This window comes from Phocoena phocoena, chromosome 10, assembly GCF_963924675.1.
Source record: "Phocoena phocoena chromosome 10, mPhoPho1.1, whole genome shotgun sequence".
NCBI classification, from domain to species: domain Eukaryota; kingdom Metazoa; phylum Chordata; class Mammalia; order Artiodactyla; family Phocoenidae; genus Phocoena; species Phocoena phocoena.
Window position 1 is genome coordinate 62,898,851 of NC_089228.1, and position 11,852 is coordinate 62,910,702.

Below are 11,852 nucleotides of genomic sequence, written 5' to 3' on the forward strand. Positions count from 1 at the left end.
AATTGTTAAAAACAGTAGGTAACTTCTGATTGTTCATAACAATCCCAAGTTTTTTGAGCACTCATTTTTAAACTTTTAAAACTTAACTTTTGAATTCCTATAACTTATGATGTTAACTGCCTATGACTTATCTGGAAATTAAAATGCATAAAAACTATATTCATTTCTTAGCTTTACCTACGCATATATATACTCTGCAACTTTAAAAAATTTATTGTTGAACTATGTGTAAGCTGAGATATCATAAAGATTGGAGGGATTAGGAAAGTAAAATAAAACTAGGAGGATAAAGTGGAAAGTTAATTATGAAGGAAAAAACAATTGAAAATGAGAAAAAAGCAAAACACTACAGGACTAATCAAATAGCAAAGCCAGAAATGATGCAGAAAAACACACCAAAGGAAAAATACAACAGCCATAAGCACTGAAGCTGAGATATGATTTATAAGGATTAAGAAACAAATACACTTGATTTGTCCTGCTGGAGAGAGGCTATCTTTCAATGTCTAGAGATATCCATTTATTGCAAGAGGTGTTTACAAGGGATACTTATAAAGGAGCCATCTACAAACAAATTTCAATGGAAGAGAGCAAGGTAATGGCACCTACATAAACAGCTACTGCAATAAAATAGCACCAGTATTTAGTTATAGACTTAATATAATACTTTCAAGAGTTCAATTATTAAATATTGGAAGGGCTATAATTGAGGATAAAATGAATTGGGTGTACCTTTAAACATACAAAAAGCATTATTTAATTCATAACCATAAAAAACTCCTAGAAAGTATATCCTTTCAACATACAGGATAGAGTTAATAAGTAGAGAAAAATAAAATCTTGCCATGATATGAAAGCTGAGCAGAGTGCTAGGCTCGGCTGCTTTTTAAGTGACTCAGTCCAGAAAAAGAGCCTTGGAAAATACAGGATTCAACTCCAGGCCCCAAACCACTACACACTGCATTTGATATCAAACCTTTAGTGTGACTTGAGGGAAGTATAAATTCCAAATGTTAAATCTGTAAACACAAAAGCTATAAACAAGGTATAAAAGAATAGATTTCAGTGCACGCGCCACTCTGAAAAACAGTTTGGCAGGTTCATTTATAAAACTGCATATAAATACACAACTAACACACGAGGCAAAAATTGCACGCCTGGGGTTGATCCCAGAGAAATGAAAACTTATCTTCACACAAAAACTTGTACATGGGGCTTCCCTGGTGGCGCAGTGGTTGAGAGTCCACCTGCCCATGCAGGGGACACGGGCTCGTGCCCCAGTCCGGGAGGGTCCTGCATGCCGCAGAGCGGCTGGGCCCGTGGGCCATGGCCGCTGGGCCTGCGCGTCCCGAGCTTGTGCTCCGCAATGGGAGAGGCCGCGGCGGTGAGAGGACCGCGTACCGCAAAAAAACAAACTTGTACATTAATGTTCATAGCAGCTTTATTAATAATAGCTCTAAACTGGAAACAGCTCAAATGGCCTTTGCAGGTGAATATTATACAAACTGTGGTACCCTCAGACCACGGAACATTAGTCAGCTATACAATAAACCAACTTCTGATGCCTGCAGCAACCCGGATGAACCTCACGAGAATTATGCTGGGTGAAAAAAGCCAACTCCCAAAGATTCCACACTGCATGATTTCATTTATAAAACAGTCTTGAAATGACAAAGTTATAAAAATGACCAGATTAGTGAATGCCAGGGGATAAAGAAGGGGTGGATGTGGCTATAAAAGGGCAACAAGGGGCATTTTTGTGGTGATGGAAACTTTCTGGATCTTGATGATATCCACGTCAATATACTGGGTGTGATACAGAATGACTGTTTTTGCAAGATGCAACCACTGAGGGAAACTGGGTAAAAGATAACAACGAATTCCTCTGTATTATTATTTCTCTCAACTTCATGTGAATCTACAATTGCCTCAAAACAAATTATACTGATGAGCAATTTCATCTGCCTTGAATAGAAAGCAAAAACAAAAACAACACATAGCTGGGAGGGTGAGAGCTTGTGTGCAGGCTCACACCACCAGGTTCAAAGCCTGCTTCCCAAATTACAGTAAGTCCCCTACATAACGAACCTTCAAGTTGTGTCGAAGATGCAAACGTGGGTTCCGTCAACATCAGGCATGAGTGAAATTGCAGCTTGCCTTCTGATTGTGTTAGCTGGGTACCTAGGCTAACTTTGGACTTAACGAACAAATTGGACTGAGGAATACACTCTCGGAACAGAACTCGTTCATATGTAGAGGACTTACTGTATTGCGAAGCTCTTGGACAAGTGACCTATGTCCACAAGCCTCAGTGTGTGTTTGTTACCGAATGCAAGTTCATGTTCCTGACCCCCAGTGAGGCCAATCAAACTGAAACATCAGAGTTTGGAGCAGGGAAAGGCTTATTGCAGGGCCCAGCAAGGAGAACTGGCGGCTTGGGTGGCTCACGCTCAAAAACCCCGAGGTCCCCACAGGGTTCCAGCAAAGCATTTGTAAAGGCCAGGTGAGGGAGGGACATCTCAGGGAATGTGGTCATCTGAGGCACAGTTCTCTGACTGGTTGATGGTGAGGTACCAAGGTGGTGTCACAAGCGTTAACAATATCAGTCCTTAGGCTCCAATAGGTCTAGGGACTATATGGTCATGGTCATCAAGTAGTTAATTTCTTCTATTTGGTCGTGGTTTTTAACATCTGAAAAACTCAGGAAATATGAGATGCTATTATTGGGGGGTACTTCAGAGAGGAACTAAAGGAGAAGATAATGGGGTCTGTCCCAGGAAGGCCCCATAGGGTCCTACTCAGTTACATGTTAGTGGCATTAGGTCATTCTAAGGAATAAATGAGGTAATACCCTTAAAATATTTAGCTTTTATCATAATTATACTACTATTGGTATTTTACGTTTTAACAATCTGTTAGAGTATAAACACTATAAAGATACAAAAATCATTTGTTCACAAGAGTCTTTTAGGATTCAAAAAAAGGTAGTGTTTTCTGTCATCCCATTAATAATGTTATGCACTGTTTTGTCAACTGCAGTATTAAGCAAACAGCCAAACCTAGTCTCCATTTGTTTATGGTTTCTGATCTAAGAAAACTCATTGAAAAGACTTCTGAAATAAGAGGTCAGTGGAAAAATGCTCCAAGGAGAAATTACAAGCTTCTTAAATGACAGATAGTCTGAGGTTATGATTATTTCATGTGCAAGCAGCTGGCCCCAAATCAGGACTTTGACCGAAAAATACCAAACAGATCAGAGTTGCCAGTGTCTTTGAGGTCCTTTTCCCAACTTCCATCTTAGGCTGTTCCTATTCAACTATTGAATGCTGTTATGAATTCAATTGTGTCCTCAAACAAAATATGTTTAAGTCCTAACCCTCAGTACCAGTGAATGTGATCTTATTTGGAAATAGGGTCTTCTTTGTAAGATACAGGACATAGACAAATACACAGGGAGAACTCCAAATGAGGACAGAATAAGAGATTGGAATGCTAAGGATTTCTGGCAACACCAGAGCTAAGAGAAAGCCACGGACAGACTAACCCCTAGAGCCTTCTAAGAAAATGAGGTTCTGAGGAAACCTTGATTTCAGAGTATTAGCCTCTAGAACTGTGAGAGAATAAACTATTGTTTCAGGACAAAATTTGTGGTAGTTATAACAATACAAGGAAGCTAATATAAACACACATAGGATTGTCTTTATTTGTAAACCTTAAAGAATGTAAAATAAAGGAACTTAATAAAAAATTAATTTACCCTCCACAAGTAATTTCAAGTGTTTTTCTAGTTTATGTGGTATTATAAAACCAGTTCTCTGACATAACTTCAATGTTAGGCAAATTTCACTAAGGGACATTTTATAGTCTTTCAAATATTGAGGAAAAAATGCCTCATATCATTCTTTTTTTGGGGGGTGAGAACTGACTCTATGATGTGTATCAAAATGTCTACTTACAGGGCTTCCCTGGTGGCGCAGTGGTTGAGTGTCCGCCTGCCGATGCAGGGGACACGGGTTCATGCCCTGGTCCGGGAAAATCCCACATGCCGCAGAGCGGCTGGGCCCGTAAGCCACGGCCGCTGAGCCTGCGCGTCCGGAACCTGTGCTCCGCAACGGGAGAGGCCACAGACCACAACAGTGAGAGGCCCGCGTACCGCAAAAAAAAAAAAAAATATATATATATATATATGTCTACTTACAGAAGATGAGAACATGTTTTATAAAGGATTGTTTCAGAACATCCCTGTCTTATAAAATCATAATCTATGGTGGACCACTGTTCAAAATCATATATCTCTTCTTCGTTCAAATTTGTACCTGCCAAGATAAGTTTGACTTTGATAATCAGAAATTTAAGATGACAATTAAAACATTAAAGAAGTTACTGTTAAATTAAAAATTCACTATAATACTGAAGCTGCCAAGGACAATCTGATATCTAATTTTGGCATCCAAATGTATTAGGAGATTCTAAGCTGGCTTCATAATAACACTTAAAACAAAATGGTCCAGTATCCAAGAGCACAGGTTACAGGCTTCCACAGAGCAGGCCAAGGAATACATGCCTGCGTGGCACATGCAATCAGAGTGTGGGTGTAGATGTCTCCATACGTGGGTCACCTACAGAATCACCCATCTTATCAAACTCATGAAAAGCTCAAAACTAAGCAGCTCCAACTCATTTTATAAATCCCAAATGAGAATTCCATTTGCTCAATATCTAATCATTTATTAGTTTCCTTAATCTCTTTTAATTGGGGATAGAATGATGATCACTTTCACATCAAAATAATTGCAGGGTTTGTTTATATTGGGTGCTCTTCAATATATTTGCACCCCCAGTCTAAACTATAGTTCAAATGTAAGAAAATAAAGGCCACCAATTTATGTTAATGACATTAAAACATAATCCTTCACTACCATTTGGAAGGATTTATTGAGTAATTCCTGTAAAGAAATTTGTAGGAAAAAGAATAAACACTTTACTGAGAGAACTTATACTTAATAGTCAAACTGCAGAGGATTACTCTATGCATGGCTTAAAATGCAAGAGAAATTAGAGTAAAATTACTTTCTGACCAATATCTAACCTGTTCCTGAACTGTGTTTTATTATGATATTAGTACACCAGAAGCTCCAATGGATGAAACAAGGTCATCCTGATGGGTTGTAACTTGTGCCAAAACGATCCATCTCCGCCTGATCCTGATCAATGTGTGTAACAACCATTTGGACCAATAAATAGAAAAAACATTGATACAGTTTACGGAATTGAACAGTAGCATATATATTAGATGCCAGAATCAATATTCAAAATGACTTCAAAAGGATCTTAAGTAGTGAAATATAAATTTTATTTAAATTTAATAAATCAACTGGATAGGATTAAACTCAATAAAATAAATTTTAAAGTTTGAATTTACATTTAAAACTAGCTATACAAGTATAGGATGGAGGAAGGTTTGGGAGCAGATTATGTCACAAAGAATAGTTGAATAATTGGAATGTTTAGTCCAAAGAGAACACAAAGATAGGGCATATTAGGGTAGTCTTTAGTTACAAGAAATGGTGAAGCAGAATTATTTTAAAGGCAAATGACAAATCACAAGTTGGCTCAGTGACCCAGAGTGGGAAAGATGGCCCAGGATTTGACTTCTGCTCTGCCACATACTGGTTGTTAAGACCTAGGTCTTCATTATTTCAGGGCTCCAAACCTCGTGTTCCTCACCAGGAAAATGGGTAAAATAACAGTACTGATAGCAAAGGATTTCTATAAAGACTAAATGAGATTAAAGCTTTACTCTATATCAGCCATAAAAACTGCTAAAAATGGTGAGGTAGTCATATAGGAAGGAGTTTTATTTAGTAATAAGGCTCTATTTTTCTCTTTCTTACTGAGAACCCTCTCTCTGTATGTAATCACACAGGGGACATATTTTTGGATAGAGTCTTATAATGTTTCACAAATTGGCTTCCTGGGGGACCCTTTGCTTTAAAATTTTAAGATGATGCTTATTTGGCCTTCTGAAGAGACCTGGGATACCCACAAACTCACGAACTTTGTTTGGAAGCAAGGAAGTGGTTAGCAAAGCGTTTCTTAGGCGTAACAAAGACCTGCCTACTATGCCCTGTCCTGGATTCTCCAGAGTCAGCCTTCACAGTTTAGCTTCATTCTTTTGAAGTTAAATAAACAACATTATACACAAATGCAAAACAAATGAACAAAAAAACCCAAGAAAGTCAGAAGGTGTCTCTAGTAGTTTTAATAGCAGGCAAAAATACTTCTGTTATGATGCTATATGGACAAGAAGCAGGCTACCAAACTACATAAGAGCAAAATTATAACTAAAGAAAATTCATCCAAAACCAAAAGGAAACACACACATAAAAATGAGCGTGCTTGTCTTAGAGTGGTGGTTCTATGGGTGATGTTTTAAAACTTCTTTACACGTTTCTGTATTTGCCAGATGTGTATCAATGAATATGTATTGTTGGCACTGGGGAAAAAGAAAGTTGATAAAAGAAGTATGCCAACAGTTATTTTTGACTTTAGAATGTCCTCCTCTTTTTTTCAGTCATGTGCTAAGTTGACTGTAATAGGTAATTTAAAACTCTGCATATAATAATTATTAGACTCTGCAGTCTAATAATTATTACAAAGCAACACATGAAAAAGTACAAAATGTCCAGAAAATAAAGCTATGGTCACAGGGACCACAAAGAAAAAACTAAAATTAAACTAACTCCATGTGGTTAACGAGGTCTTACTAAGTAGCTCAGAGATGCACAGTGTCATCCCCAACTCTCAGGGGTCAGGACCAGATCCAGGGCAAGGAGTGCCACAGCACTCGTGGCACCTGTTATCACATCTGATGCATCAATTAAAGGCCTTATTCACTATACCTCCTTCGCTAGACTAGGAGCTCTGGGATAGAGGAGACTCTCTGTTTAGTACACTCATTAATGCTCAGGATGGACATAATTGTTAAATAATAAGCTAATCACATACTGCCTTAATAACTCAAAGTAAGAGAATGAGAGTTGATTAAAGTATGATAGGTCAAAAATTGCCAAAATATAATTTTTTTAATAAAGCAATAATACCCATGCAGAACTTTTAAAGATAGAAGCAACTACTTGTTTATATTAACTAGAGGTTAATTTTTTGACAATACAAAATATTACCCATTTGTAAAGCACTTCTAAGAAAATAATTAGAAACCCAGTGACTGCAGTAAGTCATTAGATAAATCCAGATATCTCTATCAAAAAACACAAACACTTATTTCAAATGAGCACTTTGTCAGGAGAATGGAGATGTTAATCAAGTGTCACTTGGGGATTCTAACAAAAATTTGTATTTGGAAATGTTTAATTATGTTGAAGTCATTCTGAAAACGGTTTCTGTTCATTTAACATCTTTACTAGAGTATAATTGCTTTACAATGGTGTGTTAGTTTCTGCTGTATAACAAAGTGAATCATCTATATATATACATATATCCCCATATCCCCTCCCTCTTGTGTCTCATTCCCACCCTCCCTATGCCACCCCTCTAGGTGGTCACAAAGCACCGAGCTGATCTCCCTGTGCTATGCAGCTGCTTCCCACTAGCTATTTTACACTTGGTAGTGTGTATATGTCAATGTGACTCTCTCACTTCGTCCCAGCTTACCCTTTCCCCTCCCCGTGTCCTCAAGTCCGTTCTCTACATCTGTGTCTTTATTCCATTCCTGCCCATAGGTTCATCAGAACCATTTCTTTTTTTTTTTTAGATTCTATATATATGTGTTAGCATACAGTATTTGTTTTCCTCTTTCTGACTTACTTCACTCTATATGACAGACTCTAGGCCCATCGACCTCACTACAAATAACTCAATTTTGTTTCTTTTTATGGCTGAGTAATATTCCATTGTATATATGTGCCACATCTTCTTGATCCATTCATCAGTCGATGGACACTTAGGTTGCTTCCATGTCCTGGCTATTGTAAATAGTGCTGCAGTGAACATTGTGGTACATGTCTCTTTTTGAACTATGGTTTTCTCAGGGTATATGCCCAGTAGTCAGATTGCTGGGTCATATGGTAGTTCTAGTTTTAGTTTTTTAAGGAACCTCCATACTGTTCTCCATAGTGGCTGTATCAATTTACATTCCCACCAACAGTGCAAGAGGGTTCCCTTTTCTCCACACCCTCTCCAGCATTTATTCTTTGTAGATATTTTTTATACACCTGTTCCATTAGGAAGGAAAAGAACAAATTTTCAAATGCATAAGATGCTAGAAATATATTGGGTTTTTTTTGTTGTTGTTTTGTTTTGTTTTTTGCAGAACGCGGGCCTCTCACTGTTGTGGCCTTTCCCGTTGCGGAGCACAGGCTCTGGACGTGCAGGCTCAGCGGCCATGGCTCACAGGCCCAGCCGCTCCGCGGCATGTGGGATCTTCCCAGACAAGGGCACGAACCCATGTCCCCTGCATCGGCAGGCAGACTCTCAACCACTGCGCCACCAGGGAAGCCCTCTTTGTAGATTTTTTGATCATGGCCATCTGACCGGTGTGAGGTGATAGATCATTGTAGTTTTGATTTGCATTTCTCTAATGATTAGTTATGTTGAGCATCCTTTCATGTGTTTATTGGCAATATGTTATCTTCTTTGGAGAAATGTCTATTTAGGTCTTCTGACCATTTTTGGATTGGGTTTCTGTTTTCTTGATATTGAGCTTCATGAGCTGCTTGTATATTTTGTAGATTAATCCTTTGTCAGTTGCTTTGTTTGCAAATATTTTCTCCCATTCTGAGGGTTGTCTTTTCGTCTTGTTTACGGTTTCCTTTGCTGTGCAAAAGCTTTGAAGTTTCATTAGGTCCCATTTGTTTATTTTTGTTTTCATTTCCATTTGTCTGGGAGGTGGGTCAAAAAGTATCTTGCTGTGATATGTCAAAGAATGTTCTTCCTATGTTTTCCTCTAAGAGTTTTATAGTGTCTGGCCTTACATTTAGGGCTTTAATCCATTTCGAGTTTATTTTTGTGTATGGTGTTACGGAGTGCTCTAATTTCATTCTTTTACATGTAGCTGTCCTGATTTCCCAGCACCACTTATTGAAGAGGCTGTCTTTTCTCCATTGTATATTCTTGCCTCCTTTATCAAAGATAAGGTGACCATATGTGTGTGGGTTTATCTCTGGGCTTTCTATCCTGTTCCATTGATCTATATTTCTGTTTTTGCGCCAGTACCCTATTGTCTTGACTACTGTAGCTTTGTAGTATGGTCTGAAGTCAGGGAGCCCGATTCCTCCAGCTCCATTTTTCTTTCTCAAGATTGCTTTGGCTATTCAGAATCTTTTGTGTTTCCATACAAATTGTGAATTTTTTTGTTCTAGTTCTGTGAAAAAATGCCATTGGTAGTTTGATAGGGATTGCACTGAATCTGTAGATTGCTTTGTGTAGTGTAGTCATTTTCACAATGTTGATTCTTCCAATCCCAGAACATGGTATATCTCTCCATCTGTTTATACCATCTTTAATTTTAAAGTTTAAAGTCTTGTGTTTTTCAACGGAAATAGTGATACAAATTAGCTGTAAAGCATGACTTACTTCACCTCTGTTATTAATGTCAGTTATATTATTTAATGGATTTATTTCAGCAGGAAGGAATGATTCATTCTCTGTTTAAATGAATTATGATTACAGACGTTTGGTATATCATTAAGGTGAAACTGGCATCGACGATATATTCCAGAGCAGCCTGGAGAAGTTTAAAAGTCCACATTTTTTTTTTAACAGCGTGATAAAACACAGCAGTGTGAGGCTTCTGATTGTCCAATAAATTATCCTGTTACAAAGCCAGATTATGGTTTCGAGCAGTATGTAAATCTCTCCATTCTAAAGGTACGTAAAACTTGTGTGAGTCACTTGGTGGCCGTCTGGGTTATCAGACCAACTGGGGTGTCACAGGGCTTGTGCTCAAGTGACCCTTATTTTACTTAATAACGACCCCAAAGCAAGAGGAGTGAAGATGGCAATTCGGAAACGCCAGAGAGAGGATGTAAAATGCTTCCTTTGAGTGAAAAGGCGGAAGCTCTGTACTTTTCATCAGGAAAGAAAAAAAGGTGTGTGCTGAGGCTGCTGAGATCCACGGGCTTAGTAGTACAAGATTAGCACTTTCTTCTAGATACCTTGAGATATTTACGAGAATGCATCCACTTTAGGAAGAAGCTAGAGCCATGTGGCTGACAGGGTCTTGGTGCTCCAGCTGGGTGTCAGGCCTGAGCCTCTGAGGTGGGAGAGCCGAGTTCAGGACACTGGTCCAGCAGAGACCTCCCGGTCCCACGTAATATCAAACGGCCAAAGCTCTCTCAGAGATCTCCGTCTCAACACTAAGACCCAGCTCCACTCAAAGACCAGCAAGCTACAGTGCTAGACACCCTATGCCGAACAACTAGCAAGACAGGAACACAGCCCCATCCAATAGCAGAGAGGCTGCCTAAAATCATAATAAGCTCACAGACACCCCAAAACACACCACCAGATGTGCTTAGCTAGTTACATCACAGTTGAAATAAAGTGATCCTCTTTTAATTTCTCCCAGAAATTCCCCCTAAAAACATGTGATTGGAAAACTAGCCCATAAGCTTCTTCATTGGCTCCTCTCACTTGTTTATAAAACAATTGCACACGTAGAAATTAGTTAATCAGGTCTAAATAAAGAAACACATTTTTTAAATGCGTAAAATGCTGCTGGATTTGTATAATGGATTCTAGGTCTTGTGGATTTCGGGGAAACAGTAACCTGAGTTCCCTGTGATCTCTCTTTTTAACTGTGCTTTAATCCCTCTGACCGTGGTTCTAACCCGGAAAACTGTAATGACAAGCAATCCCTACAACAATGTACATTTTCAAGTGGAAAGACCCTGGCACTGCTCTGAAGGTGTGTTATCACTGGTTACATTATCAAAAGCTATCTTCTCTGTGCTTCAGTTGTAACCATCCTCTGTACAAATCAAGAAAGTCATTCACATGTATGTATACATGTGAATACATGTATACAAAATAAACAACTATTGAGGGTCTCCCCCAGATAATGGTATTACTATGCTGTGATATTAAAATCAAAAGTAACAATTTGTTTCTTTAACTCAAATCATTAATGATTTTATCAAGTCACTTACTGTGCACACACCTACTAAGCATGATCTAGTGCTCCTGTCCCAAATTTCTGGGGAATCATATTTGGGATCCAATGGCCTTAAATAGATTTTATGCTCTTTTCCCTTTAGGTTTCTTGTCCTAACTCTTCTACATACAAGATGCAACCTGCTAACTGGGAGTAAGTCTACTCTATAAACAAAACACAGGATTTAATATAGTTTGAAGACACTGTCTTAATAACAGCACTCTGAATTAAGGCTTTGAGGATGTACCAGATGTGACTGATTTCTCAGGGAATACCTTTAGATGTGAGTGTACAAGAACTGGCCAATTGCACAAACAAATGCTTTTGTAATAAAGCACTTTTCATGTTACTCTCAGTGTTTAGAGGCTGATGTTTTTTGCCTCACATTAACAGACATGGAAATTGTAGACATAGGCTATCATTTCAATTTTCTTTAGTATCATTTTTCTATTGAGATTTTTTTTCAAAGAAAGATTCAATTATATGTTTAAGTGGTCCCTTACTTAGTCCTTTTGACCTGTGACTTTTTCTGCATTAGACACTGACACTCAAAGTAACTCTTCTGTGATAAATCCAGTCTTTAATCCATCAACTAAGAAACGTTTCAATGTACTGCCCAGTAAGGCTGTCAGCATGTCAATATGCAGTTTCAAAACATCGTTACCCTCTTTTTACTGTC